This window comes from Accipiter gentilis, chromosome Z, assembly GCF_929443795.1.
Source record: "Accipiter gentilis chromosome Z, bAccGen1.1, whole genome shotgun sequence".
Taxonomy (NCBI): Eukaryota; Metazoa; Chordata; class Aves; order Accipitriformes; family Accipitridae; genus Astur; species Astur gentilis.
This window is the reverse complement of record NC_064919.1, coordinates 13,090,782-13,104,278: the sequence shown is the minus strand read 5'-3', so window position 1 is coordinate 13,104,278 and position 13,497 is coordinate 13,090,782. Positions and strand designations below refer to the sequence as shown.

General features: G+C 43.4%; 1 protein-coding gene across 4 annotated transcripts in view; it reads right to left on the bottom strand.

The window, feature by feature from the left end:
* The window catches only part of MUSK (muscle associated receptor tyrosine kinase), a 53,222-nt gene that overhangs the window by 29,367 nt on the left and 10,358 nt on the right, over positions 1-13,497 (bottom strand). The gene's annotated exons all lie outside the window — the stretch shown is intronic.

Genomic DNA, 13,497 nt, shown 5'->3' with positions numbered 1-13,497 from the left:
ACTGGTCCAGCTCACTCGTGGCACCTGCAGGGAGGCCAGAAAGCTGCATCCCACTCCCAGGGGTCCTCCCTCCAGCACTGATCACAGCACTTGCTTTAGTAACCCAGCACACTGCTGGCATAAACACTCGTCTGCCAGAATAGAGAAGGCAAAGGGTCAGGCCATTCAAGCTTAAAACACAAATACAGGGATGAAAAATCCAGTGACAGCTGCTAAGCATCCACATGTTTCTTGTGGAAAGTAGTGCAAGTGTATTATCTAGCACAGGGAGGGATGGCTAAATAAAAGTGGGCCTATAAGGAAATAAGCTGATTTCCAAAGCATGGAAGAATGGAAGCTCCTGCTACCCCCAGTGCCACCCTGTGCATTTCCAGGACATTCAAAATTGAAGTTACAGATTTAATACTTCAACATTCCAAGTACTTACATTTGCATGCTTTTTAAAAGTATTTTACTTAAAGTTTAGCTATTTAGCTTAAGTACTTATCTCTAGATACTGTCAATGGAACAATCTGGGTTTTTTTACATTATTTTATTTTTAAGTGAGAAATTCCCTGCAACAAGGGCTGGACTCCCTACATCCCAACAGGTTTTGGAGCACCGCTGACTGGCACAACCAGGGACATATTTTCCAAAGAGCTCTTCATCACTTTGGGAAACAGCATTAAAAAAAATAGCATCAGCTATTTCTCAGCCCCATCATCTATGGGTAGATGATTGACACACTGCCGTTGCTGGCAGACTTGGTGCTGTGGGAAAGCCAGGGTGGGTTGTGTGAGAGCTGCCAGTGTCACCTTCCACCAGTGCAAAGCAGGGCAAGACCACCAGGACGAGCTTAAGGTCCATTTTGGCAACTGCATGGGGAAGAAAATCTGTCCTGTAGGTAAATGGAGGAACCCAGGCCCGAAACTAAGACTTTTCCCCTCACCATATTACACAGGGAAAGAAAAGAGGCGAAGGTGAGGAAGAAATGGCTACCCTGATAGGGCCGACCTGAGCAGCTGGTGGGGAGAGGCAGCTGAAAGGCAAGAAGAAGAAGGAACAGGAAATGGCAATAAATGTTTGTAAAATTCACATTATTTGGTGGGCTCAGGACATTGTTTTGGTTTCATTTTGCCTCAGAGTGAAAATTCCCAAGAATCAGGTGATTTTTAACACCTCCATTACTTGCCCTCCTTTTCCAGATCCTCCCCAAAGTGGATTTTGCCAGAAACTTTGCCTGTTTAGCTAGATCACCACAAGGTTAACAACATTCACATCAAGACTCCCAGGCTCTCAGCACAGGATTTACCCAAAGGCATGCCAAAAAGCAGTTAGGGACAGTGGGTGAAGAGGGCTTCATTTATTTATTTATTTAAGTGGGAAATAAAACAGAGGAGCTGGAAATGAAATCCGGCAAGCTAAAGGCCAAGCCAGCACGTTAAGTTTCATTCCCAAGCCCCCTAATAAATGTCCTTTCTTTTACAGCCCTGCTAAATGATGTGATGTGCACTGCAGAGCTTGCTAGGAGGTATCTGCACTGCGGCCAGCTGCTCTCGTTTCTGAGAATTAGGTAACATCATCCAGTCCAAACAGTAGGGCTTTAATTCAGTCAGAAAATTTTTATACTATAAAAAGATTAAAGCAAGGCCCCCCCCAGCCCCCCGTTTGAACAGCTAACTCTTTCCAGGTGACTTTGCTTTCCCGTCGCCTTTGACTGAGCTGTGTTTCATTTCCAGGGTTTGGGGCCCAATCCTGCAGTCCTGGCAGATGTCTCCCCCCTGACAGGGTAACGCCTGTTTTTTTGTTAAAACAGGCTGGACTGGGCCAGTCACATCCAGACAGCAGCCTGGGTGGCCTGGGGCCATGCTGTTGCTTTCAGGAAAGGAAAAGTGATGCCCAGAGCTCACTGGATACCCTCATGCGTGCAGCCCCACTGCAGGAAGACACCCCGTTTAGCCAGGGTTTCATAAGCCTTAACGCTGGCTTTGACACATCAGGCCAGTCAAACACTGGTTTTGGGGTGGGTTGGTTTTTTTTTTCCAGAGCCTCCATTGCCTTTGGTGAACCTTGACTTTCAGAGTACATGAGCAACATTTGCCAGTGTACGTGAATTAACCCAGCCTGTCAACATCTGCGTGTATTCACGCCCAGGAGTTTGTTGCTAGTCCTGGATCACTGTAAAGCCTATCTGATAATCCAAACTGAGATAAGGCCACCAAGAGCTAAACTTGTGTTAGCAACCGCCTGGCAACAGTGGGTGCACACTCTCTTCCCACCGCTGTCTGAGCCTGGCCTAACACGAGCCAGACCTGGTGTGTCCATACTGTCACATCTGATATCTCAGCTTGCTCCACTTTCCCCGATTGTTCTGCTCTTACCATGAAAAATGGCCTTTTGGGTGGTTACGGTCAGGTCTTACACCAATATTTTTTTTTCCAGCTAAGCTGCAAAACATGGTGGGTAAAGGCAACTCCTATGTGCAAAAAGGCGTTTTCTGCTGGTACAGCTGGTGCCATGTTGAGAACAAATGTGTCTGCATTTCTGGGGGAACTGGTAAGCTACGCATCACCTCGGAAACTTTCCTGATATAAATACCCTGGCAAAGCCTTTGCACTGCATACTATTCATGCGTAAGCATTTAGGAGCTAAACTGCAAGCATTTTTTTTGTTCACGTTCACCAGTGTTCCTATAGCTCTTTCATACCTGAAGTGTGAAAGATTGAAATGACTCCTTCCCTACAGAGGATTTCTCTGACCTTGGACTTTTCTTACTAATCCGTAAGAAACTATTCATGCTTTCCATCTATATGCTCTGAAGAACCATAAACTTGTGCCAAGGTGTTGGCAGTCTTTTGCCAGTGAGAAGTCCAGTCGTCTAAAGCCCCATTCAGATTCAGTCATCTCACATCCATTCACTCTTCCTGACAAGTCTAAAGCAGGCACTCAAGGAGAGATAATGAGCAGAGGGGCTACCATTTCCTTCCCACTGTTGAGAGATGAGGGGAGGTCTGACAAATACATTTATAAACACATAGAAATCCGCAGTATTTGTGTTTTCTGACATTTCAAATTAATCTGTGTAAAATCCCAACAAGTCTTGAAATACCAGGGCTAAGAACAAGCCGCACATCATACTCGTGCATCAGCGGTCGCAGAGACAGCCGCGCTGAGCTGTGTGCGGCAGCTAATCACATGCCAAGAGCCAGGGCTGAACAAGTGAGGCACAGTCTCCGCAGCTGACATGATGGGACCGAATCCCAGCTTGGAGAACAAACAAATTCTTCAGTAAGCACAGTCAGCAGCTCCTCTCGCAGTGACGGGCTCTGCACATGGATCACCACACGCCTCCGTATGGGAATTACTCACATTGTACCTTTGCCACTGCTCAAAGCGTGCTGCCAGCATCCCACCCAATTCCAAAACTGCTGGGTTAATAATTAAATCCCAAGATAACTGCAAGGTCAGTTTTGCTTTGATCTCTGAGTATTTCTTACCAAAACTGCAATATTTATCTTTTTGCAAAACTACCAACTAAACATGAAGAGGAGCAAAATGACACAGGCAAAGCTGATACGAGACACGTCCACTTATCTTTATCAAATTGCTTACCTATTTTTATTTAATCCCCGTGCAAACATGTTTGTTGCCAGAGAACCACTGGTATACAGATTATCAAAAGAAAAAAAAAATGTACAAATACAGTAGAAAATACACACAACCACTGTATTATTTCGCAGGGAACAGCCCTATCAGGTGTGGGCCCCAGAACAGTAAGCTGCAGAAGTGCTATAAGCAAGCAGTGCGTCATCATTCACCTGCCCCTCACCTGGTTACCACGGAAATCTGGGAGGAGAACCCCCCCAATGCATTTGAAATATCAACGTTTTGTACAAAATCTCAAAATCTCCAAGCTCTTCCAGCTCCTGATACATGGTTTGGGAGGTTTGGGGCTTACAGTAGTTCTAACGCCTCATGCAGCACAGGCCAGACACCACAGCAATACATAGATACTCAACCTGGAGCCTGAGGCTGTGAGATGGACAGCAGGGACAACTCAAGATCTGTGTGGAAGGGAGATGGAGGAAACCACAACACCTCTATCCTGAAGCGTATGCCTTCAGATTCTAAACTCTGGTGTCTAATATCAAAGCAAGATTTTCTTAGCAAGGCAAGAGCTTTTCAAGGTAACTTTTTTCTAGGGTGACCTCCAAGATTTATGGATGGTAGGACAATTTGCATCAGCAGAAGGACTCATATAATGCTAAATGCACCAGCCAGCACAGGAACTCCTCAGCTGTGAAAGACTGCATCGCATCTAGATGTCTCTGGAATCCTAAAAGCAGACCCTGCAAATATGCAAAGCTATAATAACCAGGAGTAAAATGTAAATAGATAGCTTATATCCTGTGTAACTATATAAAACCTGTTCTGTACAAGTGTTCATTTCTATATACAGAGCAAACACCAGATTCAAGGACAAGCGAGGATAACGTGTTCAAATTACTTCCCAAGGAAATGAATAAGGAAATTCTTTTCATGTCAGTACTGGTCTTATATATGTGTTTGGTTTCTCTGAAGGAAAGACCCTTATAAACCTCCCCTAAGTTCTCTGGCTTTTCTACAGTATGGAGACACACCGTGAGCCATTTAACTCTGCCATTACCTGCAATTGCATGTGAAACTGGAAAAGAAGTTCCCGGTCTCCTGAGTCAAAGAGCAACTCTTGCTCATTCCAGTTGTGTTTAGCAACCAGAGGGAAAGAGACCAGTACACACAGGCAGACTGGTGGCCTCAGCAGCCATCGTGATGGGCCGTGGACGATGGATCACAATGGCTGCCGAGGTTGCCAGTCTGCCTGCATGTACTGAAATCTCCACAGCTGCACAGAAGTCTCCCTCTGTCCCACTCTCAGGAATGGAGCGGGCAATTATGGGATACCCAAAACTGAGATAAGCCCTGCAGCATCCTGACATCTGGTCTCCACCAATGTGTAACAGCAATGCCATAAATTTAATTACATGCCATGTGAAAAGTACTTCCTTTCATCTATTTTAAAGTGCTCCTAGCAGTAGCTGCTAGGATGTTTCTTGTTTTGGAGTAATAGCAAGTAGCCTGTTCCCTGCTTACCTTATCCACCATGCATGCTTGCTTTTCAACACTGAAAACCCTGCTAGTCCCTCCTAACACAGAGATCCAACATTGTTCCCTATTCTCAACTCCTAGTTTGAGATGCCCTTTTTCTGAGCTGCTGCCTGTGGCTGCATTCAATTTCAGAGATGTGAGGCGACCATTCCTACACAAAGCAGCACAACAGCAGACACTTTCTGTTCCATAGTATAGGCACACACACTCCAGAAGTATTGTGTGACACTAGAACTGGCGTTTGTGCTAGAAGCAAAATCTAGGGTTGTACAGTTTGGAAGAGTCAGTTACAGCAGAAGACAATAGCAGGGCCTTCACTGGCACCAAGGTTACCTAAATGAGAAAGATGGAAGACGTGCTTGGAAGACAGAAAGCATCAGTCTCAGAAAAATGGTATTGGTCCACAGACAACTTAGCAAAACTGGTCTTTTAAATAGATTCTATGAAATTTCTAGGTTGCTTTCAAAGCCCTCCTTTCTGTATCTTTAGCCCCAGTTCTATCTTGGTTTCTCAGTGTAAAAAAGCAATCACTTCAGATCTGCTCTGGCCCCCATTATCTGATAGCCATGGATATTCTCTATCTTCTACTCCCTTTGTTCTTGTGCAGGAATCACATGCTTCTTAGCTACCCAAGACAGTTTACAAGCCAAATGGATTTTGTCCGCAATATCTGGTTTTTTTCTTAAAACCACAATTCATGCAATGATGTGAGAAATTCATATATTTTTAAAGTGCCTTTCCAAACTCTTTGTTAGGGGAAAGCAGCTTTTGCAAAAGGGAATAGCAGGCTCAAATGCCCATTAAAGTAGAGCTGCTCTTTTATGCCTTGTGAGAAACCTCATGTTCCCAGGAGGCCTGCTTTGCAGCTCCTCAGTGCAGGAGGCCACCCGGCGACAATTACTCAAAGGCAGCATGCATCACATACCTGTGTCACAGCAGAGCAAGCCTGAGGAATAAACTGAACAGTTTACGCTTGTTTATTCATTTGCTGAAGGTCTGGGGCTGTTTTCTTTCTCCTGCGGCTTGCCCTGTTGCCCTGTAATTAGGGCTATGATCATATCTGCAGCATCTGAGAACCTCGGGATGGCTCTGGTGAAGGCAGTAGGTAGGAGGAGATTTAATGAGATATTCTGGGCTTTCAGTCATGCCCATGCGACCCCGCTGAGCCCAGTCAATTACTCTGGTGTAATTAGAGGCAAGCTCAGTACTATTTTCTTTCCCTGTAATGCTCCCTCCCTGCAAACCCTTCACAATTTTTAACAGCAAACCGCAGTATTCACCATTTACTGTCATAGGACACTGCCTGTAGGTACGTACACCAGCATCACCAAGGACAAGGAAGGCGATCCTTTCCCAGGGTTTCTGCTTCTGCTCATGGCAGAGGCAAACACTCTTCCTTGGTGTCGGTATCAGAATTTCCCTGAGGAAATTTCACCCAGAACTTAAATACAAAACTGCAAACTTCCTTGTCAGTCTGCTATTAGCAATTCGTCTCACCCAAAGCGTCCTACCTCAGAAGATGGCGTAGGTAAAAATTCAGATTTCACATCTATAGCTGATATGGGCAATGTGGCAAGAGTCAGGGTAACACTGCTGACTGGCTGCTTTGGTGGTCTCTTTGTATCTCCCTTTCCTATTTCGTCTATGCCAAGTACAGACATGTTGACACAAAACTGTAGAAAACGTTCAGGATGGCACATCTGGAGTCAGTTTTCATTTGAAATAAGGCCCATCTCTGGAATGTGGTCCATCCAAATTGATAGATTAGCTGGACTAAATACATACTTTCATACTTGTTACCTGAATTATGGTGTGACTTTCTTGTCTTTTGATTTATCTGTGATGCAGATTTGTCCCAAGACTACATAAGAGGTCCACAAAATGGCTGAAGGAAGCTAGTGCTTTAGACTTTGTGGGCATAGCCTCTTAACTAAATAGCCAAGGCACTGCTTTCTACTGTCATCTAGACTGCTGTCCCCTCACTGCCTCCAAGAATTAGACAAAATGATTAAAAAAAAAAAAAAAAATCAAAAATCTAGACCAAATCTACCCTTGTCCTGACAGATCCTTCCCTCTGAAGGGATGATTCTCCAAGGAATCTTCCTATTTTTAAGCCTAAGGCGGTTCTCACAAGTGGCTTATAGGGGAACATTTTTGTGGCCTGTGGCGGGGTATTATTTTAGTAGCTAGTAATAAGCAATAAACTGTGGGCAGGAAAAGACTTCTATCTACCAGGACTGGAACGCAAAAACAAACAACGTCTAAGTCGGGAGCATAAGGAGCACTGCTTCTACGCTTGTTTTTATTTGTTTGCTTCGTGTGCTGTCACATAGTAGTAGCGTAGGAGGAAGTGGAGGAGCAACACTTCGAAAGAGGGATGAATGAAACTGCCTGGATAAAGAAAGGATCAGTAGCCCTCAACCAATGCCCTGTTCAGCCAGTTGGAAACTGCAGAGAAGATTTAATCCAAACATGTTATTAAATCCATGGAGAATCCAGTTAGTTTCCTGATGAGCACACTGGATCTTCCAGCACTTGTACTACCTAATTTGTTTGTTTGTTTGTTTGTTTGTTTCCTGACAGATTTAGGATTGCTAATTTCTAGGCATGCCTTTGTACTGTGATGACTTCAAAATTAAACCTTATCGCACACTATACGCCAAAACTCTTTAATTCCACAACTCTCTGGTGCCACAGGCTGGAGATCAAGCTCAACTTCACATAAATCTTAAGATGGGTGTGCATCTAATTCAGCATGCAACCAACAGGACTATCTGTGTACTCTTTCACACTACAGTCCATGTATTTATGGTCTTTTTATTTCTGGTTCAACATTAAAAATGCATCACTGAGCAAACTGGGAACATCGGAGGTTTTACTGTTTGGGTGCCACAGCTAGAAAGGCACAACAGGAAGTTTGATCTTCATCCTCAGGGGAAGAAAACCCCTTTTTTCAGGATTTCTTCAATCAAAGTCCCAGTATGCGAGGCTAAAAAGACAGTAGACAATTCAGACTGTCTGCCTACAGCAGAGGACTTCCATGCACATGCTTCTGTTGGAATGGAAGGACACCTCTCAGAAGAACATTCTACCTTCAGTTGTGTTAGTGCCTAATCCACCACAACCCTTTGTACATTTTAATGGCAATAACTCCATTCATTACCAGAAAATGCTTATTCCATAGTTGAAGATAAAATTTAGGGTGATAAAGAAATATATGGTTTATAGCTTTATGCTTCATCTATAAACAGCTGTTACTTCTAAACTGTAAGCAATACACTGTCAACTTCTCAATTTCTTTTGTGACTTTTTTGTTTTGAAGAGTGAGGAACATACAGGACAGGAGCCCATTCTACCAAGTCATAACGTGGCACTTTCCTTCCCCCAAGGAGAGAAGGAAACATTCTCCAAAACAGACAAAAAAACTCTGCCAGAACACAGAGCCCAGGTCAGGCGATCAACCCTGTAAGTCATCGCAAAACATATTGTTCTACTGCTGTTTTGCAATAGACGCTTCTTATTTGATGCAGGAATTGTATATGCATATTCATTAAAAGCACCACATCTGAAAAAGATAGCAAGAGATTAAAGCAAATTTATTTTGCACATTAAAAAAAGCCCACCAGGCAGCTTTTCTCTATGTCCCAGTGACAAGCATACTCAGGAATATTCCCATGCCTCTTCCAGGCAAGAGCTTGTGGCTTTAAATTTGTTCTTTCAATGTCCTACAATTTATACATAATGGCTATGGAGAATATCATTGTTACACACATCAAGCCGAGGGGACCACAGACGGTGTACAGTTTTAGGCAGCAGGCCCAGAAGCTGAACCTGATGACCTCTTGAATAGCTTTTGCTGAACTGGTCCTATTAATGGACTGAATCAATGTCACTGCAAACAGCAATGAAAACTGAAATTCCTCCTGTTCTAGAGCTTATGTTACATAAACAGCTGTCCAATGCATGAAGGAAAAAACAGGTGAATGTCTCACTAATGATGCCTATCATGCAAACCCTACAGATTTCAAATGCTCCAACAAGGGCCAAGAAATGCATTCTTGGTACAACCTAAAAGTCTATACCCTGCCCTCAGTTTTCATTGACATTGATGGGAAGTTCTGCCCTCTACTTGAGGACAACTCTCAACATTACTGAAGGCAATAGCTGCTCTCTTATTTATTTCCAAAGGAGTGATCTTCAGGTAAAGCTGGATGGAACATCTTAGCCATCTCAGCCAACATCTTGTGTAATAACCTACAGCCTTCAGACACCTGTGTGAACTACAGATCAGATAAGCAAGCAAATGCTTTTATTCCACCGTAGTTCTGAATCTTGGATTCATCCAGGAACCTTTAAGCCACAGGTTCATTTTAGACATCAGTACAGCAATCAACAGGAAATTTGTATAAATCCTTTGGCAAGGTACTGCTTCACTATATAAATGCTCTTCTCCTCTAGGGTTCACGGAAGTTCATTATCAAAACTGATAATGTAGCAATTAAACAGCTGGTTAGCAAAATGCTTAAGATGATAGAAAATTAATACAAAACTGCAGGTCAGAAATGTTGCCTCTAGGAAATCAAAAACACATTTCTTGGCAAACAGCCAAGCTTATAATATTGTTCCTTCATCTAAATGCACGTTACCTCCTTTAGGCATCTCTGGACTTATATGAGCAACAGGAAGTCAACCTCACATGCTAATTTTAACAGAGCCAGCAAACTGGTAGTTGGTCATTTGTTCTGCTTTGCAGAGCAGTGTGAAGAAGGCTTGTTTCTGCCTACTGCACTTCTGCCTCATGCCAGTACTTCTACTAGTCCTTTCTTCCATAAGTTGCATGAGCTGTAACCAATTTGACAAAGGAACTGAACAGGGGAAAGCCAACTCAATACACCCTTGCAGCTTCCACACAGCTGGAAACCAGTGGGCTGGTGGAGGACCACTTCACAGTGGCCCCAGGACATGTTGGAAAGAACAAACCCTGCTCCTCCAAGTCGTCCCCTCAGAGCTAAACCAGAGGCATGTGTCATTTTATTGCTACGGGACACACCAATATCGTAAAAATAGTGTACAACCCTCCTTCAGCAGGGTCACTCACTTGGCTCTCTTGGCCAATACTCGCCTCTTGTGTCCCTTCCCTGTCCCTCACCTCCTGTGCCTGCTTCCTGGTGTCAACGCAAGAGGATGCCCCATGCTCTGCTTCTCCTCCTAACACCTCCAGGCACACCGGGCAGCCTTTCGGGAAGGGCAGTGCTCTCCATGGTCTCAGCATGGTTCCCAGTGAAGATCCTGGCTCTTCCCACAGACCCAGCAGTCAGGTCTGTTATGATCATGTTTCCACCCCTAATGGATTATGCCTTTTAAGGAAAGAATCAGCTTCACCATCATGTCTCCAAATTCATGTGGGTTTGCCCCAAACTGGGGAAAAAACACAGTCCAAAAGGACAGGCTTTTTCAACCCTTCTAATTAAAAGCCTGACCCAGTTCTGGACACTAAAACTCTTTAAATGATGAGAGTTCACTAGTTCATCACCTGAACTCTGGTGCCTGAAAAGTGCCCCTGGAGAGGAAGCAGGCTGCGCTGGCAAGGAACCAGTCCATGCAGGGGGCAGCACCCAGAGGATCCTTATTTCCCTTGCCCCACTCACTGACAAAAATCAGGAACAACTGAAAATTCAGTTCTGCTAAGAAAGGCTTCCACTGCTTGCTTTCTCATGACAGGAAGTGCACCTCAATATTAATCTAAAATTGTTACTCAAATTATTTTGACTTTGCTTTAAAAATAATAAAGCTCTAAAAATATTAAAGCTGTGCTTTAAAAGTAATCGATAGAGGCCAGTATTATAAATGAGGAAAGGCAACAGTAAATGGAGAAAAAATATTTGGAAAATCAAAATAGCAGCATTCTTCAAATTATTTTACCCAGGACCACTGAAACCAGACAAGAAGTAGGACTATAAGGCACCTCAGTGGTGTAAATGCTTGGGCCAAGATTATCATCAGTTTGAATGAGTGGATCCAGCACAGATAATTTTATGCATTTGAGTCTTACTGTAGTTTCTGGGCCCAGCTTCAGCAAGTCATTTAAGCATGTGCCTGACCTTACATACTTTAAGGAGCCTGACTGCATGCAGGAGGCAAAGAGTCTATCTTTCAAGAAATTAGACAACCCTGCACTTTGGACAATGCCTGAAACTAATTCCAAGACTAATGCTGAACCCGTTCAAATGGAAGCTCACAACAGAAAACTAGAAACCTCTTCCAGAAATCAGGACCCGCCTGATCTAGATTTAGCTGGGCATAAATATTTGCACTGCTCTTTGAATGAGCATTTGCTTTGGGATTAAATATTCATAGTTAACCAGCCACGCTTAGTCATTTTATTTTAATATTAAGCCACACTATGCAGGGTGGTAACTCCAGTGAATGGTAACACCAAGATTTAAGAAAAAATGTTGTAGTGTTACTACAGAGAAGCAACAAACAGCATATTTTCATAAGTTTTCTGAACAAAGCAATTGCTCAAAGAAGACTGACTGAAGTGTGATTTTTCTGTATCAAGTAATTTTAGATGATTATTTGCTTGGAGTTATTTTAAAATGCTGATACTAAGGGGGTGGAAGAGGTAGGAGGGGAGGGATACTAAAAATAATGATAAAAGGTCCGTGGAGGGGATGTATGTGTGTGCTCATACCTGCGTGCATACATAGGTATGTGCATATGTATGTATGCTAAATATCCATGAGAATTAATATAAAATACTGGGTGGGGAAGGGATCTGTATACACAGCAAGCTGCAGTCAGGATGATTACCTTTGGATTTTGGAAGCCAAAAAAGTAAAACAAACATGCATGAGTCTTGTTTGGGTGGCAGCCTGAAATGAGGTGTATTATATGGGTGCCCTACCAGAGAAACCAAGGCGAGCCTGAAGAACAGTATTGCTTTGTTCACCCAACACATGAATGTAACATGAGGGGATAGTTTGTGTGGGAGCACTAAGGGCCCATTGATTAATTAAGAACTAATCTTCCTCATTTTAAAAAGAGCAACACACAGGCTCTCTTTTGCAAGTAGGATATTTGTGGATTATTTTGCCATTCCTTGAATTAACAGGCGGCTGCATAATTCTGGAGACAGTGACAAAACAAGATATCAGTCTTAGCAGCCTGGATTTTTGTGTAGTTCCAGGCCGCTTTTGGATTTCCTAACTGACTCTGGTAGATCCCAAGCAATAAAATCCCAGTGCCTGAGGCCTTTCAGCATTGGGGGGGGGGGGGGGGGGGGGGGGGGGGGCGGGCCATTGTATGCATGGCACTGAGGATTTGCCATTCACAGTTAATTCTTAACAAGCTTTTGGCCACTGCCTCAGTGATGGGACCAAACCAAAACCCAGGATGCAAGCAGTTCACAGCCAGATCCCAGTGTCTTCAGTGTGCCCCATGGCTTGTAGCTCAGGAGGAGTACAGCTCTGAATCTAGATTAGGAATAGCTGCCTTCCTGTTTTAAAGCATTTAAGGAATTTCTAACATACTTGAAGTCAGTACATGTAAATATTAAAAAAAAAAAAAAAAACCTGAAAAATGAATGCATTTTTTAGGGAGACAGCAGACCTACAGTAATTTGTAGTTGGAGCTAATATACCTGATCCCACTCCCAGAAGAAAGTCAATGGTCCTCTTAGAAATGGGATTGCACCCTAAGTAACCTCTGATAGTCCCAAGCCAAATGTAACCTACAAAAATCTTTTGAAGCTTACTGGGCAAATGGGGACCCTTTTCCACTTTCTACAGTGCAGTCATTCTGAAAAAAGAAATAAAAATTAGTTCATCTACTGAGTCAGCCATCCCTTCTCCCACTCCACAAAACCTTGCGTAACCCAACTTTTCTCATAGGATTTGGGAACACTGAATGCCTCACTGCCTACATTTGGGTTCCCCTGCAGTCCACCGGTCTCAGCACTCTGAAACTGGTGATGATTTATACCATAAAGCAAACACCTTCTGTAAATAAGAGGCAGACACTGAGCACATAAAGAACAGAAACTGAAAAATCAATCTGGTGTTCAGTTTAGCAGGCAGAAAGTGTTCAAGTCCGCAAAGAGAAAAGCTCTGTTTACCTGAAGAATCAAGCAATACAGATGGAAAATAAGAGGAAAGGAAGGGGGACATATACAATGCTGCAAAATGCTTCACTGTTTGCTGTGAGACAGCTGCAGTTCTCTCTGATCAGGCTCTTTGCAGTGAGTTTCCAGGGCCATCAGCTTTCTACTTGTCCATTTTCACAAGCCATAACGTATAACCCATGGTTCTGGTGGGACTTCACAAACAAGAAACAAGGTTGCATCTTGGAAACCAAGAGTCAGAAGGAAAAACA